The 26,646-nt window shown below is 49.9% G+C and overlaps 1 protein-coding gene and 1 long non-coding RNA gene across 2 annotated transcripts in view; both read right to left on the reverse strand.

Moving 5' to 3' along the window:
• The window catches only part of LOC142827805 (olfactory receptor 52E2-like), a 195,999-nt gene that overhangs the window by 100,108 nt on the left and 69,245 nt on the right, over positions 1-26,646 (reverse strand). The window lies entirely within an intron of this gene.
• LOC142827796 (uncharacterized) lies at positions 6,390-26,195 on the reverse strand. The gene is made up of 3 exons (XR_012902556.1): positions 25,933-26,195; positions 8,986-9,170; positions 6,390-6,493 (listed from the first exon to the last, which is right to left on the reverse strand). It is a non-coding gene; the product is annotated as an uncharacterized LOC142827796 (long non-coding RNA).

The raw sequence follows: 26,646 nt of genomic DNA on the forward strand, positions 1-26,646 counted from the left end.
TAGAAGCTTATTATCTGATAATCCTATGTACGCTGTTCTGGTGTTTGTATAATGTCTGTGTGTGCAATTATGAGCATGTACTTGTATGGACACTGAAGATTTCCCTGCATGTGGTTAAGCATTGGGCAGGGCCGAGCCTGTGGACATGCTAATTACCGAGGCCCTGTGGAACAATGGCTCTCAATGGGCTATGGACACACCCAAAGAATGGGGGTTGTCACCTGAGAGCAGCCAGCAGGGAACACAGAGATTGGCCTCTGACCAGGTGACCTGCTGCATACAAGAAGAGGCCAGGAAGGAGATATAAAGAGGCCATGTGGTCGATGCCATTTTGTTCTTAGCTCAGCACTTCATCCCAGAGGCAGCATTGCAGGGATCGAAGAGCCCGGAAGACCTGTGAACCCATCCTGATGCCAGGATGTGCAACAAGGACTTTTAAACCAACAGCTGTAACATCTCTGCTAGAGCCTGCATCGAGGACTGGGAGATTCGGTGCATGTAACGTACTAATCTTTAACAACCTTACTCTCATGCTTTTCTTTCTTGTGATAATAAACCTTTAGATATAGATTCTAAAGGATTGGCCCAGCGTGATTTGTGGGTAAGATCCAGAGGGTAAATTGACCAGGGATCTGTGGCTGGTTTCTTGGAACCGGACAGAACTTGTTCGGGGTAGGTGGGATTGGGTGTTAGGACCCCCGACCTGTGTATGAGGCCCGGGGCCATCTGGGGCACGGATATTGCTAGGGTGTCAGAGGGGTTTTGCTCGGGAGGGTTCAGGCAGGCTGCTGAAGCGCTCTGTGGGACGGGTTTGTGGCCTGTTTGGAGAGGTCACCAGTCTGGGGGCTGTAAGGAGCCCCGGATTTGAGCAATTCGCCCTGAGCGGACGCCCTCAGCTGTGCCCAGACACGGCCCGGTCCGTCACAACTTGCAGCCTATTTCAGACTAGGGCTGCACATGTAGGCATTCGGAATTGCAAATCAAGCCTGGGATTTAAATATCCTGAGCTTGATTTGCATCTTCCTGGCCGGGCGCCATTTTTTGAAATTGACAAGCCCGGAATAACTGTCCGCGTCTACACGCAGCAGTGAAACGGACGTTCGAAATAAAGCCCTATTTTGAACTACCTGTTAAACCTCATTACAGGAGGAATAAAAGGTAGTTCGAAATAGGGCTTTATTTTGAATGCGCGCTTCACTGCTGCGTGTAGACGCGGGCACTTATTCCATGCTTGTCAATTTCAAAAGTGGCGCCCGGCCGGGAAGATGCAAATCAAATGCGGGATATTTAAATCCCTAGCTTGATTTGCAATTCCGAATGCCTACATGTGCAGGCCAATTCGGAAATAGGCTGCAAGTGTAGACATACCCTAACAGATGTATTGGAGCATAAGCTCTTGTGGGCAAAGACCCACTTCGTCAAATGCATAAATTAGACATAGATAATTATTTTATTTGTCTGCATTTACCTATATCTTATTAGAAATTCAATGAGATCTGATTATTTTGTAAATACTACATTGTGATTCATGTCTGTAATGCTTCCCTACTGTATTCTATTGGTTTGGTGATCAAAAGCTTATATTAACCTTTAGATGAAACTTGAAATTTAATTGTCTTTATTTCTCTTTGAACTTTATGGTAAACTATCTATGAATCATTTGAATTGTTAATTGCCTTATGTTAAACAATGCAAGTAGTTATTGGTGTATGCCCAGAAAAGAAACATGTAGGCTGTGTCTAGACTGGCAAGTTTTTCCACAAAAGCAACTGCTTTTGTGCAAAAACTTGTCAGCTGTCTACACTGGCCACTTGATTTTGCGCAAAAGCACTGACGTTCTACTGTCCGAAATCAATGCTTCTTGTGCAAATGCTTTGACGTTCCCGTTTGGGCAAAAGCCCTTTTCCGGAAATGTTTTTGCACAAGAGGGCCAGTGTAGACAGCTAAAAACTGTTTTGCGCAAAAAAGCCCCTATGGCAAAAATTGCGATCGGGGCTTTCTTGCGCAAAACCACGTCTAGACTGGCACGGACGCTTTTCCGCAAAAAGTTCTTTTGTGGAAAAGCGTCTGTGCCAATCTAGACGCTTTTTTCCACAAATGCTTTTAACGGACAAACTTTTCCGTTAAAAGCATTTGCGGAAAATCATGCCAGTCTAGACGTAGCTGTAGTGTTTCAAGTGTACATTGTCTATTCTTCACCAAAGAAATCCCTGCTTTGATCAGTTGCCGACACAAGGCAAATCTGATGAACTTCAGTTACAAAAGGACTTTGGGGCCTTATCCTTATAATTTCAGATGTGCTTAAATTATGTCAAAGAAAGTTCAAGTCTCAAGAGAGAGGACTATTATGGATGATCCATGCAAGTCTTATGGAAGAAATTGCATAAACACTGGAGATGGGCCGTTTGTTGGATCATTTTGTTTTCCATTAAGTGCAGAAGGATTTCTACTAATCAGCAGCCTCCCCATTTCATCTATGAAACTGAACTAAGGTCCTGATTCTCATCTGTTTCTATACATTTATCTTTTAACTGCAATAACTGTTTTTAATTTTGAAATGAATTCTAGCTTAGTTAATAAGAATTGTTTGTATGAATCTATTTGGCTAAGATGTGAAATAGTCGCTGGGCAGTGTATTTGACTTCTTGGGGCTGGGAGATCTTTATTTATGGTGAATAAAGTTTTGAATAACTCTCGCTATGTAGACTTGGTTGTCTTTTTGTGAACCAATGACTGGAATGCTTAAAGGGAATTGTATTTTGGCTTCTTGATAACCAGTGTGGACTTCCATATGTTTTGTTACTGGCTCGGGAAGGTTCATTGTAAGACGAAGCCACCAGTTTGGGGGGTTGACCTTGCAGCTGTTCCTGATTAAGCATTCGCAGTATAGCCCCACCGTTCATCACTGTCACTGCTTCCCAAAAAAGGAAAATTGCGATGTTCACTCCAAAAGTAGCGGCAGATTAACTCTGTGTGCAAAACCACATTCCTTCGCCCTTAGATCTCATCTTTCATCAGTGAAGTACCCTCTTTTGGATGAGGATTTAGGGGTGGCCAAGGGGATCCATATAAGGAAGAAGTAATTGTACGGAAGAAAGACCACATGCATTCATTCCTAAACCAATTAGCAGATTGACTTTAAAAATGTATTCTGTATTTGGAAAGTATTGGCGGGGGCTCCACTCTATTTTGTATCCATTAACATACAAAATCCCTGATCAAGATGTAAAATGTGGCTCACCTTCCAATATGATTTGCTTGTAACCCTGCTCCCCATGTCATAGGTGCTCTGCTGATAGTGTAGAGTTGTTATGTTCTGGGGGATTTTGTCTCACTACATTCAGTGCCCCAGAGAAATAGCGCTCTATTGCCTCGCCTCCAAACGTCGGTAAGGGGCGTTGATTCTGTTCCTGCATGTTTGGAAGAGCTCCAACACCAGAGTTACTATGGTTTCTAACCTGAGTCAAATCTTTTAAAAAGTGGCATCTTTGTTATTCACATTTTCCCTTTAACACCGCACAGCCCCGTATCTGCTGTTTTGGCTCTGCTGCCGCCTGATCGCCGACTTCTGGTGCCCAGTCAGACGTGTCTGAGTAATCAGCTTGTAACCCTGCCATTCTCCTACACGATGTTTAGCATCCTCTGTAAGTGCAAGCGGCTCAATAGTATTTCCGCACCTCCACTGACACGAGTAAGCCCTTTGCTACTTTCCAAAGCTATTCCTTCCACATACCTACGATTTCTGCAACACCGAGGGATTTCCTTTCTCCCCCTAAGATTTGCCAACTCCTTCTCCAGGATTTCTTTTATTAAAACATGAAATAACATCCATATTTGCATCCTAAGCCCTCCAGGCTTGGGTTTCACCCTCACAGTTTTAACGTCTCTTAACAATTTCCATACTTCCCCTCCGTAGTTATGCTATGAAATGTCCCTTTTCCTGATTTAGTTTTGATTGTTTTTCCCCACAAATTGTTGCCTGAACTTTGGAACTGAACCTGGTTTTGTCCCAGCTCGTAGAACTGTGGCCTGTTAGCTCTCCATGAATTGCTTCTTAAAGAATGCCCAAGTTTATTCCCTTTTTTTCTCTATTTTTTCCTCCCACTCAATTTTGTTGCTAATTTCCCTCAGTTTTGGGGAGTTAGTTCTTTTGAAACACTAAGGCTATGTCTACACTGAGCCCATTTTGTGCAAGAAATATTGTGACAGCGTGGAGAGCCCCGTCTCCCGATCAGCGCCGCAGCTGAGTGATGCAGAGGCCTGGTCCCGCCCCCATGCCACTCCAGTGCATGCTCATGCTGAACACCAGGCTCTTTAAATGCCAGTGGCAGTGAGAGCAAGGGGGAGGAGGAAGAGCAGACAGAGAGGAGCAACCCCGCCAGAGAGGAGGAGCATCCCTCCCACTCCGGTTGCGGACAAACCTGCCGAGTGTGGCCTGCAGCGAGTTAAAGTCCCAGAGAACTGGACCAGTCCTGATACTGGGAAGCTGCCCTAACCAGGCCAGGGGAGAGGATGTTTAAGGACACGCTTCGAATTGGTGAGGCTCGGTGCGGGTGGGAAGAGATCCAGGGTGGGTTAGAGCCTGGAGGGGTTGGCCAGTTTCAGGGACTGCCCCCATCAAATGGGTAGCAACTCCAGTCTCTACCTTAAGGACCCTGCACTGGGACCTGGACACCACTTACCGTAGAATGAGATTTGATCCATGTTATTCACGTTGGGTGTATAGAGCTGGACTAAGGACCCAGAGGGTTTAGGGGAAAAGGATTGAACTGCCCAAAGCAGATTTCCTTATTGACTCGAGAGTGCCCGAGGGGCAAAGGGCTTGGGTGAACGGGCATTGGACCCACGGTGCCGAGTTTCTCCCCACCCCTGGGCTACAGTAAAGTGGGTACCGTCCCAGACCTGACCCCCTTGAGGAGAGGATCTTCCAGGTGACCCTCCACACATGGTGGAGAATGTGGGTACAGTGACCTCCCTCCCCGGTTCGTAGGGGGGCAACGTACAATTACGTGGAGATGGTGATCTGCAGCACTAAGATGGAGACTTCCGAAATACTTGAATGGATGGCGGCGAACCAACGCCAGCAGGCCCTGATATTGCAACAGTTAGCGACTTGATTCAAAACCAAGAACAGCAGAGGCAGCTGCTACAGAAGTTCACCGAGCAGCAACAGGTACAGCATGATCGATGGTTCCAGCAGTGGATGACCATGACTCGCAGGGGCCCTAACCCCATCCCGGGAGGGGAGGGAGGGCCAGAAACTGTGCTACAACCACCAATCTGCTTAACAAAGATGGGACTCAGTGATGAGCCAGAAGTGTTCTTGGAAACCTTTGAGCAGATGGCAACCGCATTGTGTTGGCCTAAAGAACAGAGGGCTACTATTTTGGCCCCATACTTGATGGGTCCTGCCCAATTGGCTTATAGAAGTCTGGACAGGAAAGACGCCTTGAACTACCATAGAGTTAAGGAGGCAATCACAGACCAGACGGGCATCACCCCCAAGGCATTTCGGCAGTGGTTCTGCCAAGAGTGCTACCGCCCGAGGACTCGGCCCAGGGTCGTAGCCCAGCACCTCAAAGAACTTGGGTGGCACTGGCTAGAGCCTGAGCAGCATTCTGTGGCCCAGCTGGTGGAGACCGTAGTCTTAGAACAATTTGTGAAATCCTCCCAACTGAAGGACAACGATGGATGTGGTGTCATCACTCCAACACCCTCATGGAGGCTGTGACACTTATGGAAGACTATTTAGCATCAGAGGGGATAGAGGAGAAGGGAAGAGAGTCCAAATAAGCTCGTGCTGCCAATTATAAGGGCTTTCAGCATCAATCCTGGGATGGGGGAGCAGTAACAGGTGACCCCCTGGGGGGCTTCCCAGAGTGCTGACACAGCCACTGCCACTCGCCTTCCCTCTCTCTGGGGCTCCTCACCTCCCAGTCCTGCTGGGCCAGCTCCATGGTCACACCCAGCCGAGGCCCTGAGCTGAGGTCCCTGCTCCCGCCCCCAAGAAGCAGCACAGACACTGAACCTCTTCATGTCCAAGGAGAGGGCAGATCCCCAGACAGGATCAAACCCCAACGAATGACTTGGGTCAGCCCCCTCTAGCAGTGAACGGGGGAATGTGCCCACTGGTTCCCACCCCCCCTCCCAGGTAACAATCATTTACACTGGGCTTGGTAGGAAACACGAGTGACTGTATTAAATACCAGCAGTGGGGTTGACGTGGTGATAAGTGAGAACAGGCCGAGCAGAGTCAGTTACAAATCAGAAGAAACAAAACCGCTTGGCTAATTCGACACTGACACCTCAGAGCAAACTCCTCACACTCGCCCTCCAACCTCTTCCCCAGCCGCCCCCCCAAACCAGGCCTCTCCCCCTACCCCAGGGTCTTCAGCTCCGTCCTTCAGGTGCGCCCAGCCAAAAGACCCAGGCCGCTGCTTTCCTATTCCTTTCTTAAGGGATTGGGGCCCTCCTGAGCACCCACTGCTCAGCCCTAAGGACAAAAGGGATCGTTTAAGAGCTCCTCATCAAGACTCCATGTCTCTCGTTCACATGTTTAAACCCACAGCGTATTCCCCACTCCATGGCTGTGTCTAGACAGGCCAGTTTTTCTGGAAAATCAGCAGCTTTTCTGAAAAAACTTGCCAGCTGTCTACACTGGCCGCTTGAATTTCCGCAAAAGCACTGACTTCCTACTGTAAGAAATCAGTGCTTTTTGCGGAAATCCTATGCTGCTCCCGTTCGGGTAAAAGTCCCTTTTGCGCAAAACTTTTGCGCAAAAAGGCCAGTGTAGACAGCTGAGATTTGTTTTGCGCAAAAAAGCCCCGATCGCAAAAATGGCGATCGGGGCTTTTTTGCGGAAAAGCGCGTCTAGATTGGCCAGGGATGCTTTTCCGCAAAAAGCACATTTGCAGAAAAGCGTCCGTGCCAATCTAGATGCTCTTTTCCGAAAATGCTTTTAATGGAAAACTTTTCCGTTAAAAGCATTTCCGGAAAATCATGCCAGTCTAGACGTAGCCCATGTGTCTAATTTTACACACCACATGGATGCCGACATCGAAGTAAGAGCAACAGACCCAGCGGGTCATGACATGCCGATGGACGGGTTACACACAATGATTCTCTCAAAGCACCGTTGAGTTACGTACATTCGTGTCCATACGTCCCTTTCATAAAGCATGGGGGGGGGGGTCACATTCCCCTGAAAAGCATCACTTCTCTCTAGCCGGCTGTGCAGCCACCTGGCCAGCCCACACCTCCCTCCCCTCCCCACTCCTGCTTTCCCACTCCTCTGGACCAGGCTCCATTGCAGGAAATGGCATCCAGACTATCTGGTCCAGCCCAGTGGGAGCCCCTCACCCTACAGCTCCTCCTGCCCCCGGTGCTGGGCTGCATGGGGCTCCAGCCCCCCTAGGGTTGGCCCTGCTGACTGGAAGCCCAGGCGAGATCAGATCCGTTCCTGGTCTCTATGTCTCATTGGGACGTGCTGGGCAGTCGGTCGGGGTGCAACTCGTCCCCTCCTACGGCTGCCAGCGTATGAACTGCGCATCGCAGTGTACCTGGGCACCCAAGAACCCTCCTTCTGCCCTGCCTCTTTCCCACAGGAGCTGCTCCTGCCCTGCCTCTACCCTCCGGCCCTGGCAGTTCTCTGCCTTTTCCTCTAGGCGTCCTTCCCTCCCGTTTGCTCCTCTCCTCCCCCATCTCTCGCTGGGTCCCCTCTGTGACGAGTTCCCCCTCCAGGCTCCACGTGCAACAGAGGCAGAGCTGATCCCTCGGTCTCCCCAGTCTGGATCCCCTCGTGCACTGTGCAGTGAAAAGCAGCAAAGCCCCCAGGCTGCCTCAGCCCGACATCCGCAGACAGGCCCCGTGCCCAGCGGTGTTCATGCATGTTCAGCTAGCCACTGCCTGAGCCCCCAAGGGAGGTGCTGTAGCCAAAACACCCCCAGCTCCTCAGCCAACTCCCCTGCAGTTGCCCTGCCCTGGTCCCATCCAGTATGGCTGTGATGCCCAGCACCCTACTGCTAGAAAGGAAAGTGCCTGTTCACCCACTCGTGTTCCTGAGCTGAGACTGACCCCTTTGCACTGCGACCAACACACAGTGTGCGAGGTGACACAGATATAAGAGATGCTTTCGCTACAGAAAAACGACTGTCCCGTGGCACCTTAGAGCAGTGGTCACCCCCAGTAAGGATCAAATGGCGACGTTACAGACATGTAACGCTGCCCTCTGGGCATCGAGCAGTGGTCACCGCCAGGCAATCGGGATCTACTGGTGGATCTTGGCGCCTCTGGCAGGGGATTCTCACTGGTTTGGCCAAGAGGCTGTCAAGTGCCAGCTCTTCCGCTGCTTCTCCCCACACTGCTCCTGCCCTTTGCCTTGGCACTGCCCCCCACCCGCATCCCCGGGAACCTCCCACTTGCTGTGCAGGGCAGGGGAGGGGGAGGAGGGTGCTGATGTCAGGGTGCCTCTCTCCCACCCGTATCCTATCCCCACCAAATGGGGGCAGGGCACACAACAGGGCTTGGGATGGAGGGAGTTTGCTGGCTGCTTTGGAGAGAGGTGAGGGGCCAGGACAGGGGTGAACCTGCCTTAGCCCCACTGACCCACCACCCAGGAGCCACCAGTGTAAGCAGTGCCCAGCTGAAGCCAGCTCCGAACCCCTGTTTCAGGCATGAACCCCTCCTACACCCCAACCCCCTGCCCTAGCCCTCAGCCCCCTGGACCCAAACCCTTACGGAGCCTGTACTCTGAACTTCTTCCTGCTCCCCAACTCCCTGCCTCAGTCTCAGCTCAGAGCCCCTCCCGCACTCCCAATCCCTTAGCCCAAGACCAGAGCCTGCGCCCCACCCCTCTGCCCCTGCCTGGTGAAAGAGAGGGAGGACGGGGTGGGGACTTAGTGAGCAGGGGCAGGGCCTCAGAGAAGGGGTGGGAAGGAGGGGGGGCAGGGGTGTTTGGGGGTGAGGTAGATCCTGGATTGCACTTACATTCAAAAAGCGATCTCGTGCTTACAAAGGCTGGAGAGCCCTGCCTTAGAGACTAACCAAACCATCCAGAGTGTCCTGAGCTTTCCTGACCACGACCCTTGTGCTCCTCTGAAGAAGAGGGGTTTTGCCCTCAAAGCCTCCTGATATTTCATATGATTCTGTGCATCCGTAAGGCCATGTCGACACTACAGAGAAAATGGAAGATGCTGCAGTCGGTCTCCCTTTCAACAGGGCTCCTTTCTAGACAGTTACGTCCCATTGTTTGAAGGCTGTACCCCATGCTGGTACAACAAATGCAGAAGTAAGGGCCCGCCAGAGCATCCCAAAATCTTGTCTCTGCAGGCTTTGGTACAGAAACTACCCCCAAAATCCTAATACCCGGGTTTGGGGAAATCCGTGGCCACCACCCAAGTAATTCAAAGAAAACAATGGAAGAGATCACTTGAGATCATCACCTCCCTGAGGTAAACCTCTCCCCTGCCCCAACCTCTGTTTTATTTGGAGTTGGGAAAAACAGAGGCATCCCACAGACCGACCTTTCAGGACACAGCAATCAGCCAGTACCGGTTAATTAAGTAAATAAAAGAAAATAAACTTTTATTATCAAAACAAAACTACAGAGGCAAGCATAGCAAAGTGGCTAGATGGGAATCTTCTCTTTTCTAAACTAAACAAACCCAATTCCTTCAGCCTTCCCTCATAGGTCATGTTCTCTAGACCTTTCATCATTCTCGTTGCTCTTCTCTGGACCCTCTCCAATTTCTCCACATCTTTCCTGAAATGTGGTGCCTATTTGAGGGCTACAGCTTAAGTGTGGTTGGATGTACATGCAAATATATGCAAATAGCTTCTTTCACACCGACGGGCATGAATACAAAGACTAAGGCAAGACTACACCACACACAGACCGCATTCAAGTCAGTTCTGCTGATATTAATAAAATGCAATAGTTCCCAATATCCACCCCATGACAGCACTTTGAATAAGCAATGACAGTCCAGGAATTTAACTGCTAAAATGCATCTCAACAGAGATATTGACTATTTTTTTGTTTTAGTGCCAACCCTTGGGCCATGAGTTGAGCCCAGCATAAACCTATGGGCCGCGTGTTGAGTAGCCCTGATCTACACAGAGCTTGGTCCTGCCATGAGGTCAGGTAACTGGATTTGATGATCTCTCAAGGTCCCTTTCAGTTCCACTGTTCCATGGATCCATGATTCTGGCTCAAATTGGTTCAGCCTCGTTCAACATTCACTGAGTTCTGTCAGTTTGGATGACTGTGCTTGATTTTGAGAGTCCTTCTGTTTGGCTGCTGGAGGAATGGGATGCAGACTTACTCAGACGTGTGTGCCTGAAATGGGACTGCTGCTCATAAAGCCATACATGAGCTTTCCTTCCACCACCAGTATGAATGAGCGGGGGTGCTGATAGCAGTGAGGACCTTGTGTTCTCCCAGAGGTGTGTTTCCTGCTGTTCCCTTTCAAGGTTTCTCACAGCAAGAGCTGTAGACATTAGTGACACAGGGAACAGAATAAACTGTGGAATTGCCAGTAGTAGGGTCATTGCTTCATAATTCATTTCTCCGAATAATGAAAATGCTTTCCAGTGTGTGAACAGCAACCAATCCACTTCACCATGAAAATAGTCTACATCAGTGCATACCGTGCGGTACCATATACTATCATTCTCTGTCATTTCAGGCATTTGTACTGTGATCATTGGTCCTGGTATTATGCAGGTTAACCAGGGATCATAAGGTATATATAGAAGACAGCCTTCTGCATCAGTGTTGGACACGTTTTCCATTATGCCATGTCAGATTGCAACACAACCCACTTCGACAGCCCCTCCACCTTCATCCTGCTGGGCATCCCTGGCCTGGAGTCAGCCCATGTCTGGATCTCCATCCCCTTCTGCACCATGTACGTTATCACTATCTTGGGGAACCTCACCATCCTGTTCATCGTGAAGATGGACCCAAGCCTCCATGAGCCCATGTACTATTTCCTCTGCATCCTGAGCATCACCGACCTGGTCCTGTCCACATCTACACTACCCACAATACTGAGCAATTTCTGGTTCATTTCCAGAGAGATCAATTTCAGTGCCTGCCTCACTCAGTTGTACTTTGTTCATTCCTTCTCAGTGATTGAGTCTGGGATACTTGTGGCCATGGCTTTGGATCGCTACGTGGCCATCTGCCATCCCCTGAGACATTCCACCATCCTGAATAACCCCGTGATGACCAATATCAGCCTGGTTGTGGTGCTACGAGGTGCCATACTTGCACTGCCCTATCCCTTCCTGGCGAGGCACTGGTCATATTGTAGGACCAACATCATCTCCTACATGCATTGTGAGCACATGCCTGTTATGTAGCAGGCCTGTGTCGACATCCGTGTCAGTAGCTACTACGGCCTCTTTGAGCTAGTCTGTAGTTTTGGTCTGTATGTGCTTTTTATTGTCATTTCCTACACCCAGATCCTCAGGGCCATCTTCTGCCTCCCCACAAAGGACTCCCGGCTCAAGACTTTTGGGACCTGCACTTCCCACCTCTGTGTCATCCTAGCCTTTTACACTCCAGATGTGTTCTCCTCTCTCTTAATCCGGTTTGGCCTCAATATACCTCTGCATTTCCATGTTCTCTTTGCCAGCATTTATCTCCTGGTGCCCCCCATGCTAAACCCCATCATCTACGGAGTGAGGACCAAAGAGATCCAGGACAGGCTGCTCCAGCTTGTTACTCCAAAACAGACCTAAATGTTTTTTCCTGGTGCCCTGGCTCTCGGCCAGACATCCATGCCAATATGCCTGGTGACAGGGTGCTGGGCCCTCTTCCCTAAAAGACTCACTGGCTAGTCAAAAAGTGATTCACTCCTTTACTGATATTTCTTTCTCATAGTCTGAATTTGGTGAATTGTTCTGTGTGAGACTTATTCATTGCACCTGGACCTGCCACCTACCCCATCCTTGCCCAGAGACCCCACCCCGATCTACATCTTCCCTAGAGGCCCCAAGCATTACTGAGCCTTTTCTTCCAAGTTTTTTTCCTCTTGCTTGCTCCTCTCCCCTCCCATCATTTATTGGATCATCTCCATCATGGGTTACCACCCCCTCCAGGGTTCCACGTGGAACAGAGGTAGAGCTGTGGCCTCTCTCTCCCCAGTCTCGTTCCTCTCTTGCTCTGGGGTGTGACATGCTAGAAAGCCCTCAAAGAACCCTCCACCAGCATGCACAGACAGGGCCTGCCCCCAGGAGTGTTCATGGAGGCTCTGGTGAGCCACTGCATGAACCCACAACCTAGATTGCACCCTGTCATCCAGCTTCCCAGCAGAGACCCCAGATCTGCACTGGTCTGCCCCACTCAAAACTAGGCCAGTAAAAATTTGTTACCCAGGCCACCACTGCTACAATGAAAATGAGTGTTCAGCTCTTGTTCCTAAGTGGAGAATTTCCCCTTTGTGCTTCAAACAATTCACGGTTCATTGGGTAACATGAAAAATTCATTCACTGGCTACCAAAAGACACCTTTGAAAGGTGCATAGATGATAGCAAACTGATCTAAGTAGATTAATGATGAAATACAAAAAAAAAACTATTGTCTGTACCAAATGTACTAGCTGGGCTTTCAAACAATCATTGTCCAACTGCGTTTGCTAGCAGTAGCAGGTGAGTGTTTTCAGGAGGTCTTTTTGTTTCCTGCGTAGGAACAGAACTTCACCCCTAGTTCACTCCTTTCCCTCTGGTACTTCTAGGTGCGTTGTTGTAGGGAGAGTGAGGAACCATCATCGTGTTATTTCCCCTTTATAACTTAAGTGCTGAAGGAACTGACCAGGAACCCGCCCTCATCTTGACCTGCTGCTCACAAACAGGGAGGAACTAGAAGGGGAAATAGAAGTGGGTGACAACCTGGGCAGTAGTGATCATGAGATGCTTGAGTTCAGGATCCTGATCCAAGGAAGAAAGGGGAGCAGCAAAATACACACCCTGGACTTAAGAAGAGCAGACTTTGACTCCCTCAGGGTATGTCTATACTAGCCCCCTAGTTCAAACTAGGGAGGCTAATGTAATCATTCAAAGTTGCAAATGAAGCCCGGGATTTAAATATCCCAGGTTTTATTTGCATCTTCCCATCCGGGTGCCATTTTTAAATCCCCCTAGTCCGAACGAACTGCCTGCGGCTACATGCGATCGTTAAACGTTAACTCAAACTAAGTCCTTAGTTCGACTTAACTGTTCCACCTCATGGAATGGCCCAGGTTTGGGAATGTCCCCAATATCCTCAGTTCTGAAGACTGAAGCACAGAATTCATTGATTGTCCCCACAATGACCTTATCATCCCTGAGTTCACCTTTAGGGCCTAGCAGAGAGAAAGCAAAGTGATTTGGGGCTGGAGCACATGGCCTACGAGGAGAGGCTCAGGGACTTTGGGTTATTTAGTCTCCTGAAAAGAAGTGTGAGAGGGGATCTGAGAGCAGCCTGCAACTCCCTCAAGGGGGTTCCAAAGAGGCTGGAGAGAGGCTGTTCTCAGTGGTGACGTGCGGCTCATTCCCTAGCCTAGGTTGCCCCTCATTCTTGTAGGGCAGTGGCCTTAGACTTTGATTGTGTTTGCGGCGGGTCCCTCAGGGCTCTGGCTGTGACTGTCACTCTCTCCACGAGCAGGGACAGGCCACCTCTCCCTGTGGCTCCATGTGTCATGCCACACGAGGGTGTGTTGAGAGGGACTTCCCTGTGCTAGGCGCTTCCATGGCCCTGCAGGAAAGGGGCTGCCCAGTGTAAGGAGAGTGACCGAGGAGAGTCGCTGCGCTCCGGCCCCTGCATGACAGCCCCGTGGGTCTGCAGAAAGTGCCCGGGCCTGCCCGTAGCCACCTTCTCCACGTGGCTCTGTCTCCTGCCCACCCCCCCCCCCCACCCCCCACTCTCCACCCTGGGCGCTCACAGGTGCCACATTCTGTGCAGACCTAGGCCTGGTGCCAAACTTTCTCACTAACCAAATAACATTTTGAAGTAAACATGGAGCAGCCAATTGCTCTGTGGCTCAGCCAAGGGCCCAGAGTTCTCATCTCCCTGTGGGAAGGTCCAAGAATTGCTGTTCATGCATGAAGCTGGATGAATAGCCCAGTCTCCAGGCTGGTTACATCCAGATGCCGTTTCTCCCCAAGCGGTTAAGTAAATCCCCCTGGGATTGTGCAGAGCTGTGTTATAACCAGTGCACGGCCCTGTGCCGGCTCTCGGCGTGGGACGCTGCTGCATGTGCTGGGCTGAGTGCAGTGCAGAACACGGCTGCCTTAGGTGGGGTCACTGGTACCATCTCTGAATTCACAGGTACTATCTCTGGCGGATAATCTCAGATGATCAATAACCCCTGAGAAATGTAGACGTGCTGAGATAGAGGGTAAATCTGGGGAATTTTCAGCTCTGCACGGCCATTAAACATCTCCTGACTCTGACCACAGAGGATGAGTTTGCTCCATTATCCCAGGCCAAAACACCCCTCTTTTCTGTGCACCAAAACCCTTTCCCAATGAGGTGGTTGCATTTCCGTGGTACTGGGGTCCTTCAGGAGGAAAGGTTATAACAAATGTATAACATAAGGGCCAGTCCTGAGGCTGTGCCCAGTTTTTGGCTCAGTCCTCACTCAACCAAAACTTCCCTTGGAATAAGAGGGCAGGAAAGATCTGAGGAGGCAGCTGTGTGTCCCCTCCTCCTCTGGCATATCAGGACTCTGGCTGGTCGTGGGGGATGTTTCCTGCCGTTAACCTGCCAGAAAGTGTGGAGGTGCCAGGGCTCCACACTGCAACAACTGAACCTACTTTTCAGCAGAGGCCAGACCAGTCTTGCCAATGCAACTATGAGGCTGTGATGTTTTAATGCTTTGAGTGCTCAGGAGCCCTCAAGCCAATGCCCAGAACAACCTCTGGACCGAGTCTGCCAGGGAGTTGGAGAATCCAGCCCTTCCCCTCACAGTCTCTCCGCAGGGTGAATCACGCTCAGGGCTCAGCCGTTAGCCCGGATTTCTAGCTGGAATTTGTCTGGCTTCAGCCTCCAACCTCTGGGCCTGGCGCTTCTCATCTCGGTGAGATCCCAGCGCCCGACATTTCCTGTGGTTTTGCTCCAGCCTAGTCTCTGCCTGAGCCTAGTTTGATACGATAATGAGATGAGGGTCTGGGTCTCTCTTTGGATGGGATTTGACACAGCCTCCCCCCATCTGTGCGGCTCTTTTCCTCCCCCGCTCCCAGTTCGGGTCCCGCGATCTCACCCAGGCGCTTTCATCGATGCCGTGTGCAAGGGGTAAACCCTGCCCCTGCGCCAGCTCACAGCTCTGCTGTTCACACGACCAGGAATCCCAGCGTCCCTTGGCCACAGCCCGGCACTGGGAGCTCCCCACGAGGCGGTTGTCTATTCCAGGCTCTGTTTGTTCCAGGACATGGGGCTCTCATCTCCTTTATCTTAGGAACATAGAGAGACATACAATCCCAGGCCTGGCAGGGACCATGGGAGGCCCTCAAGCCCCGGCCCCTTTCCTCACACAGGGCTGGTCAGTCCTAGGCTGGTGCTGGGCAACCTGCAGCCTCTGGCCACACACAGATGCTGAGGAGAATGGGACCGTGTTCTATTGTGCTACCATAGAAACATAGAAACACAGAAACATAGAGTCCTAGGCCTGGCAGGGACCGTGTTGGGCCTTTGAGCCCCGTCCCCTTTCCTCACCCAGGGCTGAGCAGTGCCAGGCCAGTGCTGGGCAACCTGCAGCCCCCGGCCACACACAGCTGCTGAGGAGAATGGGACCATGGCTGGGAGACATTTTGCTGACACCGACCATCCCCAGGCACTGCTCCCACAGCTCTGCGTGGCTCTGTCCCTGTGCCCTGCCCAGGAGAGCGGTGGGGAGGGCGGCCCCCTCGCCTGCAGACCCTGCTCCCCACAGCTCTTCATTCACCTTGTACCCAGCGTGGTGCTTCACTCCACACCCTGTCCAGTCTGCCCACAGCTTTCCCAAAACGAGGTGCCCAGAACTGAGCAGAATATTGTAGCTGGGGAGAACTGAGTGCAGAGCAGAGAAGAAGAATTGCTCTTCTGTGCTGCGTTCATCATCCCTGTTTCAGACACTCAGAATGAGATTTTTTTTCCCGCTTTGTGACACTGTTGACTCTTATTTAGCTTGTGGGCCACTAGGAGCCCTCAATCCCTTTCAACTGGCCACTATCTTAAGAGTCCCTTCCCTTTTTAGCAGTTCTGCTGATATTAATAAAATGCAATAATTACCCGATTTCAACCCCTATGACAGCACTTTGAGTGAGCAATGACAGTCCAGGAATTTAAATACTAAAATGCATCTCAACAGAAGACAATTATACTGACTCCTTTTTTCATTTGGCTCCCACTCGCGGGCTGCGTGTCAAGCCCTGCATAAACCCAAACTGGACCGCGTGTTGAGTAGCCCAGATCTACACAGTGCTTGGTCCTGCCATGAGGGCAGAGAACTGGACTTCATGACCTCTCGAAGTCCCTTTCAATTCCACTGTTCCATGGTTCTATCATTCTGCCTGAACTTGGTTCAGCCTTGTTCAACATTCACTGAGTTCTTTCACTTTGCATGACTGTACTTGATTTGGTGAGTCCTTCTGTTTGGCTTTATGAGCACCAGTCCCATTCCAGGCACACCCATTTTCCTGGCACAACCAAAACTTTATGTTTTTTAAGCGCTTTCTGGACTGTGGAACTGGGGCTATTTACATATCTACCAAATTCATGCTAAAGAACATCTGATTTCCATTCTACTTTTTCCAGATAACTTTCCCCCCCACTCAGTTGTGCTGATGTATGGATATTATGGGTTGGGAACTCTTCTCTCTTTGCACATTGGAATGCACCAGTTCTATTCTTTACCTTCCTCTCCTCCATCATCTTCCCCTTCTTGTTTCCTCACAGACTTTTCAATCTCCCCATACACAGCAGCATGGTTTTTCTCGGAATGCCCCTTTCTATCTGCTGTATCCACCACAGAGATGAGGTCACCACCGCTGAGCACATGTCCAACTGGGTGATTCTCCTTCCCATTCCTCCGGCATCCAAACATGGGCTTTCCTTCCGCCAGTGCTGGGTTTCCATGGTGCTGATAGCAGTGAGAACCTGGTGTTCTCCCTGAGGTGTGTTTCCAGCTTTTCCCTTTTAGGCTTAACCGCAGCAAGAGGTATAGACATGACTGACATTAGGAGCACCATCAGATATGGTATTGCCACTGCTAGGGTCACTTGTTCATAATTCATGTCTCTGAATAATGAACTTTTGGTGGGGGGTTCAGTGTGTGAAGAGCAACCAATCTGCTTCACCATGAAAATAGTCTCCATGAGTGCGTACCGTGCCATATAGTAACATTCTCTGTCCTTTCAGGCATTTGTACTGTGACCACTGACTCTCCATTGATCCTGGACACATGCAGTTCAGCAGCGGATCATAAGGTACATACAGTCTGCCCCAGTGTTGGACACATTCTCCGTCATTCCATGTCAGATTCCAACACAACCTCCTTCACCAACCCTTCCAACTTCATCCTGTTGGGCATTCCTGGCCTGGAGTCAGCCCATGTCTGGATCGCCATCCCCTTCTGTGCCATGTACGTCATAACCATCTTGGGGAACCTCACCATCCTGTTCATTGTGAAGACAGACCAGAGCCTCCATGAGCCCATGTACTATTTCCTCTGCATGCTGGCCATCACCGACTTGGTCCTGTCCACGTCTACACTACCCACGATACTGAGCAATTTCTGGTTCAATTCCAGAGAAATCGATTTCAGTGCCTGCCTCACCCAGTTGTACTTCGTTCATTCCTGCTTGCTGATTGAGTCTGGGATATTGGTGGCCATGGCGTTGGATCGCTACGTGGCCATCTGCCATCCCCTGAGACATTCCACTATCCTGAATAACTCCGTGGTGGCCAAGATCTGCCTGGCTGTGGTGCTGCAAGGTGTCATATTTGCACTGCCCCTTCCTGTCCTGGCCAGGCAGTGGCCATATTGCAGTACCAACATCATCCCCTATACGCATTGTGAGCACATGCCTGTGGTGAAGTTGGCCTGTGCCGACATCCGTGTCAGTAGTTACTACGGCCTCTTTGTGCTATTCTGTAGCTGTGGTCTGTATGTGATTTGTATTGTCATTTCCTACACCCAGATCCTCAGGGCCATCTTCCGCCTCCCCACAAAGGACGCCCGGCTCAAGACTTTTGGGACCTGTATCTCCCACCTCTGTGTCATCTTAACATTTTACACTCCAAATCTCTACTCCTCTCTCATGACCCGCTTTGGCCTCAAAATGCCCCTGCATCTCCACATTCTCTTTGCCAACATGTACCTCCTGGTGCCCCCCATGCTGAACCCCATCATCTACGGGGTGAGGACCAGACAGATCCGGGCCAGGCTGCTCCGGCTTGTTATTCTGAAAGGGACCTAAATGTTTTCTCCTGGTTCTCTGGCTCTCGGGCAGTGCTCCATGAGAGTGTGCAGGTCCCTCTTCCCTAAATGACTCACTGGCTCGTCAAAGAGCAATTCAATCCTTTCCGGATATTTCTTTCTGATTGTAACAAGTTGGGGAATCGGTCTGTTTGCGACTTACTCATTGTAACTGGACCTGCCACCTAGCCCACCCTTGACCCTACCCCTCGCCTTCCCTTGAGAACCAGGCATCACTGTGCCTTTTCTTCCAAGTTTCCCTTCCTCTTGCATGCTCCTCTCCTCCCTCATCACTTATTGGATCATCTTCATGTTGGGTTGCTGCCCCCCCAGGGTCCCATGTGGATTGGAGATGGAGATGGGACCTCGGTCTCTCCAGTCTGGCTCCCCTCTTGCTCTGAGATGTGACAAGCTGCAAAGCCCTCCACGCTGCTTCACCCATCATCCACAGACAGGGCCTGCACCCAGGTGTGTTCATGGATGCATTGGCTAGCTACTGCAAGAACCCACAGCAGAGATGACAGCCTAATGTACTAGTCGGGATTTCAATCAAGCACTGTCCAGCTGAGTTTGCTAGCACAAGTAGGTGAGTTTTTTCAGGCAGGCTTTTTTTTTCCTGCCTTGGGTCAGAACTTCACCCCTCTTTTAGGTGTGTTGTTGTAGGGAAGCTGAGGAAATCGTGTCATGTTATTGCCCCTTTATAAGCTAAGTGCTGAAGGAACCGACCAGGGACCTAGGCTCACCTTGACCTGCTGCTCACAAACAGAGAGAAACTAGTAGGGGAAGTAGAGGTGAGTGACAACCTGGGCAGCAGTGATCATGAGATGGTCGAGTTCAGGATCCTGACCAAAGGAAAAAAGGAGAGCAGCAAAATACACACCCTGGACTGGAGAAAATTAGACTTTGACTCCCTCAGAAACCTGATGGGGAGAATCCCTGGGATGTAACATGAAGGGGAAAGGAGTCCAGGAGAGCTGGCCGTATTTTAAAGAAGGCTTATTAAAAGCACAGGAAGAAACCATCCGGATGCGCAATAAGGTGACCAGATCAGCTTATGAGAGAAACCCATGGTGAGCTTAAACATAAAATGGAAGCTGACAGGAGTGGAAACTTGGACAGATGACTAGGGAGGAATATAAATATATTGCTCGAGAACACAGGGGAGCAATCAGCCAGGCAAAAGTTCAGTTGGAATTACAGCTAGCAAGGGTGAAAGGGAACAAGAAAGGTTTCTCCAGGCATGTTAGCAATAAGAGGGAGGTACCCCAGTGACAGATGATGTGGGATAAGCTGAATGACTCAATGCTTTCTTTGCCTTTGTCTTCACAAACAAGGTCAACTCCCAGACTACTGCACTAGGCAACACAGTATGGGAAGGAGGTGGACAGCCCTTGGTGGCGAAAGAACAGGTTAAGAACTATTTAGAAAAGCTAAACATACACAAATCCATGGGCCCGGATTTAATGCATCCGAGGGTACTGAGGGAGTTGGCAAATGTCATTGCAGAGCCTTTGGCCATTATCTTTGAAAACTCGTGTTGATCAAGAGAAGTGGAGGAGAAGCTGGAAATCAATCAGCAGGATGCCCTTGTAGCCAAGAAGGCTAATGGCACATTGTGGTGCATTAGGAGGATAATTGCCAGCTGATCTAGGGAAAGGATTATTCCCGGGTTTTGGCACTGGTGAGGCTACAGCTGAAGTATCACAACCAGTTGTGGGCCCCATTGCAGAAAGAAACCTCCTGAAGGGGGTTCCAGAGAGGATGGAGAGAGGCTGGTCTCAGTAGTGACAGATGGCAGAACAAGGAGCAATGGGTTCAAGTTGCGGTGGGAGAGGTCCAGGTTGGATGGTAGGGAAAACTATTTCCCTAGGAGAATGGTAAAGCACTGGGATGGGCTCCCTAGGGTAGTGGAGTCACCATCCCTAGCGGGTTTTAAGACTCAGCTTGACAAAGCCCTGGCTGGGTTCATTTAGTTGGGATTGATCCTGCCTTGGGCAGAGGGCTGAACTCGAGGCCTTTTGAGGTCTCTTCCAGCTCTATGATTCTATGACATGAATGGATTAGAGAGAACCTAAGTACATAAGAACGGCCATACGTGGTCAGTCCATCCAGCCCAGTGGCTAATACTGGATGCCCCAGAGGGATGGAACACAACAGGAAATCCTCATGTGATTCCTCCCCTGTCACCCATTTCCAGACAAACAGAGGCCAGACTCCATTCCTACCCATCCTGGCTAATAGCCATTGAAGGACCCAACCTCCATGAATCTATCCAGTTTACTTTGGACCCTGTTAAAGTTCTAGCCTTCACTGCATCCTCTGGCAAGGAGTTCCACAGATTGACTGTGCGCTGAGTGAAGAAAAACGTCCTTTGTTTGTTTTAAACCTGCTGCCGATTCATTTCATTTGGTGACCCCTAGTTCTTATAGTGTGGGAATAAATAAATAACTTTTCCTTAATCACTTTTCCACACCACTCATGATTTTTTAGACCTCTACCATATCCCCCTTAACCTTCTCTTGTCTAAGATGAGAAATTCAAGTCTATGTAATCTCCCGTTTACAAACCCCTCATCATTTTTGTTGCCCTTTTCTGAACCTTTTCCAATGCCCATATATCTTTTTTGAAATGAGGCAACCACATCTGTACGCAATACTGAAGATGTGGGCGTCCCATAGATTTATACAAAGGCAATAAGATATTCTCTGTCTTATTCTTTATCCCTTTTTAAATGATTCCTAACATTCTGTTTGCTTTTTTGGCTGCCACTGTACTCTGAGTGGATGTTTTCAGAGAATTATCCACAATGACTCCAAGGTCTCTTTCTTGACTAGCTGTAGCTAAATCAATCCCCGTCATATTGGGGCATAGGTTATAGGTAAGTGAAGAACATGGAGACCTGGGAGATGGGTTGGAAATAGGAGAGAGAAAAAAGAGGGGGAACGCAGAACTGGAAGAGAAGATCAAATGAGTATCTTACATGCCTATATAAAAATGCAAGGAGTATGGATAATAACCAGAAAAACAAAGTGCTAATAAATAAACACAACTATGAGATTGTTGGTATCACAGAGACTTGGTGGGATAATACACATGATTTGAATATTGCTATAGAAGGGTACAGCTTACTCAAGAAGGGTAGGCGGGGGGAAAGGGAGGAGGTTTTGCTCTATATATTAAGAATGTACACATTTGGACTGAGGTGGAGATGGACGTAGGAGACAGACGTGTTGAGAGTCTCTAGGTTAGGTTTAAAAGGATAAAAAATGGGGTGATGTCATGCTAGGGGTCTACCACAGACCCCTACCCAGGTTGAAGAGGTGGACGAGGCTTTTTTTAAACAACCACCAAAATCATCCAAAGTGCAGGATTTGGTGGTCTTCGGAGACTTCAACTATCCAGACATATGTTGGGAAACAAACACAGTGGAGCACAAACTATCCAATAAGTCCTTGGACTGCATTGAACACAATTTTTTATTTCAGAAGGTCAGAAATACTACTGGGGGGAAGCTGTCCTAGATTTAATATTAACAAATAGGGAGGAATTGGCAGAGGATTTGAAAGTGGAAGGCAGCTTGAGTGGAAATGACCATGAAATCATAGAGTTTGTGATTTTAAGAAGTAGTAGAAGGGAAAACAGCAAAAAAGAGTCAATGGATTTCAGGAAGGCAGATTTTGGTAAGTTAAAAGAGCTAGTGGGTAAGGTCCCATTGGTAGAAAGACTAAGGGGAAAAACAACTGAAGAGAGTTGGCAGTTTTTCAAAGGGACGTTATTAAGGGCCCAAAAGCAAGATATTCCGCTATGTAGGAAAAATAGAAAGTATGGCAATAGGCCGCTTTGGCTTAACCAGGGGATCTTGCATGATCTTAAATAATAAAGAAATCATTTAAAAAGTGGAAACTAAGAAAAATTACAAAGGATGAATATGAGCAAACAATACAGCTATGCAGGGGCAAAATTAGAAAAGCAAAGGCACAAAACAAGCTCAAACTAGCTACAGACGTAAAGGGAAACAAGAAGACTTTCTATAAATACATTAGAAGGAAGACGAAGACCAAGGACAGGGCAGGCCCGTTGCTCAGTGAGGAGGGAGAAGCAGTAACAGGAAACTTAGAAATGGCGGAGATGCTTAATGACTTCTTCGTTTTGGTCTTCACACATACAGAATGGGAAGCGACTATCTAGGAAGGAGTCTGGCAGAAGGGGATCTAGGGGTCAGAGTGGACCACAAGCTAAATATGAGTCAACAGTGTGACGCTACTGGAAAAAAAGCAAACATAATTCTGGTCTACATTAACAGGAGTGTTGTGAGAAAGACATGAGCAGTCATTCTTCCGCTCTGCTCTGTGCTGATTAGGCCTCTGTTGGAGTATTGCATTCAGTTCTGGGCACCACATTTCAAGAAAGATGTGGAGAAATTGCAGCAGGTTCAGATAAGAGAAACAGGAATCTTTAAAGGTCTAGAGAACATGAACTATGAGGGAAAACTGAAAGAATTGGGATTCTTTAGTTTGGAAAGGAGAAGACCCAGCTGGTTTACCCACTGTGGTTTTCTTGATATTTTTTTCTCTTTTCATTTATGGGATGTTCGTGTACGTTTGTCTCCTTTTTGACTTATTAATAAGAACATCATGCAAGACCATATCAAAAGCCTTACTAAAGTCTAGGTATCCCACATCCACCACTTCTCCCTTATCCACAAGATTTGTTATGCTAAAAAGAAAGCTATCAGATGGGTTTGACATGGTTTGTTCTTTACAAATCCATGCTGGTTGTTTCCTATCACTTTATTATCTTCCAGGTGTTTTCAGATGAATTCCTTTTTGCCCTCGGGCCCTCATTGCTGGTTCCTAGTGGCAGACACCTCCACCGGCAACTTACATTTGCAAGTATTGCAAATATACCCAGTGCTGCTGTTTGCCCCTTCAGTGACAACTTCTGTATCCAACTCCTGGCTTTTACTGTCATTCCCCATGGGAGCCAACAAGCCAACTTGGCGCTGAGCCCACAAGAGGGTACCTGGCACGGCAGAGATAGAATTCTAGCAAAATTAGCACAGCTTCCATAACCCACCTACGTTAGAAACAATGCTGGTTGTGTCTGTTATGGGAAGAAAATGGAGACAGATTTGGGGAACAGTGTAGTCTGGGGCTGCATCGTGAATATGTTCGAGTGCAGGATTTTCCCAGCCCATGGAAAGAGAGGGCCCAGCCTCATACGTTTTGGAGACCATGGCCTTTCAAAGGCTTCTCTGTGCCGTGGGGCTGCTGAGAGAGCAGTGGGACATTATTCGGCACGTCTGTCGGATAATCCAGGTATGTCACGAATCTTCGGGAAGAGTTTGCAGAAACCGCTGAGAGGCATGGGGCAGTGCGTGGAAGTGGAGACACCTGCCAGATATCGTAGGGTGCGCAGTCCTGGCATGAGTGTAGGGGCCTAGACTAAATCACCTCTTCAGGTTTCTTCCCATGCTATGATTGTAGGGTACTGGGGAGAAAACTGCAGATGCCCCAGAGGGATTCTCTGTGTGGCCCGCAAGACAGTTTGTTTACTGTTGCCCCACAAAAAGTGGCCAGATGTTGTGATATTTCATTAGGTTATTCTCCTACTATTATTACAAAAGTGATGCACTTAAATCAAGAGCATTTGGAGTGCGAGATGTTTGCACACAACTGTGCAAAAGCCGGGCGCTCACTCTGCATCCAATCAAAGCACTGATACAGCTCCATCGGCAAACCTGGCATACACAAGCACAGCTGGCAAGGTTACCCCATCCCAGTAGACTGTCCTGAGCACTACAATCGTGCAGCAAACAAGGGAAAGGAGGTTCACTCCTGCGGCCTGCTCTCCAGCCTAGGCTTCCCCTCACCCTACCAGGGAGTTGGCCTGAGGCTTTGCTGATGTTCATTTCTTAGGCTGCTCTGCTCTCACAGCGGTGGGTTGCCGGGGAGGGAGTGTTTGCGACTGTTCCCTCAGGGCTCTGGCTGTGACTGTCACTCTCTCCACAAGCGCTGACAGGCCACCTCTCCCTGTGGCTCCGTGTGTCGCGCCACACGAGGGTGTGTTGGGAGGGACTTCCCTGTGCTAGGCGCTTCCACAGCCCTGCAGAAAGGGGCTGCCCAGTGTGAGGAGAGTGACCAAGGAGAGTCGCTGCGCTCCCGCCCCTGCGTGACAGCCCCGTGGGCCTGCAGAAAGTGCCCATGCCTGCCCATAGCCACCTTCTCCACGTGGCTCTGTCTCCTGCCCATTCCCCCACACCCTGCGTGCTCAGAGCTGCCACATTCTCTGTAGACCTAGGCCTGGTGACTAACTTTCTCACTAACCGAATAGCATTTTAAAGAAAACACGGAGCAGCCAATTCCTCTGTGGCTCAGCCCAGAGCCCAGAGTTCTCCTCTCCCCGTGGGAAGGTCCTTTAATTGCTGTTTGTGCTGCAAGCTGGATAAATAACGCAGTGTCCAGGCTGGTTACGTCCAGATGCTGCTTCTCCCCTAGGGGCTGAGCGAACCCCCCGGGATGGCCCAGAGCTATATGAACAGTGCCCAGCCCTGTGCCGGCTCTGGGTTCAGGACGCTGCTGCAGACGCTGGGCTGAGAGAGGTGCAGGATGCGGCTTCCTGAGGGGGAGACCCAGGGAAGACTCTTTGGTCTCCGAATTCACAGGTACCATCTCTTGTGGATAATCTCCGCTGCTCAATAGCCCCTGAGCTATGTAGGCATGCTGAGAGAGAGGGTGAATCTGGGGTCTTGTCAGCTCTGCACGGCCTTTGAACATGCCCGGACTCCGGCCACAGAGGATGATGTGCACCAGCCCAGAGGTGGCTGTGTACCAGTGGCACTGGGGTCCTTCAGGAGGAAAAGTTCTAACAAATGTAGAACACAAGGCCCAGTCCTGAGGCTCTGCCCAGCTTCTGGCTCAGGCCTCACTGAAACAAAACACTCCTTGAACTCAAAAGTGAGGAAATGTCACTCCGGCATGTCAGGGCTCTGGCTGGTCGTGGGGGCCCTTTCCTGCCTGTAGCGAGCTGGGCACTGTAACCACTGAACCTACTTTTCTGCATAGAAAGACCAGGGTTCCCAGTGCAGCTGTAAGGCTGAGATGCTTTAAAGCATGAACTGCTCATGAGCCCAAAGCCAATGCCCAGAACAGCCTCCAGGCTGGCTCTGTCAGCATGGGAAGTTGGAGAATCACCCCTGCACTCCTAGTTTCTCTGAAGGGTGAATCATGCTCAGGGCTGAGCCCGGAATTCCGGCTGGAATTCATCTGGCTTCAGCCTCCAGCCTCTGGGCCTGGCGCTTCTCATCTCGGTGAGATCCCAGCGCCCGACATTCCCGGTGGTTTTGCCCCAGCTCAGTCTCTGCCTGAGCCTAGTTTGATACGATAATGAGATGAGGGTTTGGGTCTCTCTCTGGATGGGATTTGACGCAGCCTCCCTCCATCTGTGCGGCTCTTTTGCTCATGAGCTCCCAGTTTGGGTCCCACGATCTCACCCAGTTGCTTTCACCGATGCCGTGTGCAAGGGGGAAAACCTGCCCCTGCGCCAGCTCTCAGCTCTCCTGTTCACACGACCAGGAATCCCAGCGTCCCTTGGCCACAGCCCGGCACTGGGAGCTCCAGGTGAACCCGGCTAAACTCTGAATCCCGTCCAGGGTCCCATTGATCCATTTCACGGTGCCCTTATCTAGGGCTCAGGCCGGCACTCAACACACTTTCCTGCCCACCACAGAGCCCTGCGTTCCCATTGGACAGCTCCGCATTCAAGTACATCAAACTATTTTGTTACCATAGAAACATAGTAAGACACAGAATCCCAGGCCTGGCAGGGACCGTGTTCTATTGTGTTACCATAGAAACATAGAAACACAGAAACATAGAGTCCTAGGCCTGGCAGGGATGTGGGAGGCCAATGAGTCCCGTCCCCTTTCCTCACCCAGGGCTGAGCAGTTCCAGGCCGGTGCTGGGCAACCTGCAGCCCCCGGCCACACACAGCTGCTGAGGAGAATGGGACCGTGGCTGGGAGACATTTTGCTGACACTGACCATCCGCAGGCACCGCTCCCACAGCTCTGCGTGGCTCTGTCCCCCTTTCCCTAGCACAGGAGAGCGGTGGGGAGGGCGGCCCCCTCGCCTGCAGACCCTGCTCCCCTCAGCTCTTTCCTACTTTGTCCCCAGCATTGTGCTCCACTCCACACTCAGTCCAGTCTG

This window comes from Pelodiscus sinensis, chromosome 1 (genome assembly GCF_049634645.1).
Source record: "Pelodiscus sinensis isolate JC-2024 chromosome 1, ASM4963464v1, whole genome shotgun sequence".
In the NCBI taxonomy this organism is placed as follows: domain Eukaryota; kingdom Metazoa; phylum Chordata; order Testudines; family Trionychidae; genus Pelodiscus; species Pelodiscus sinensis.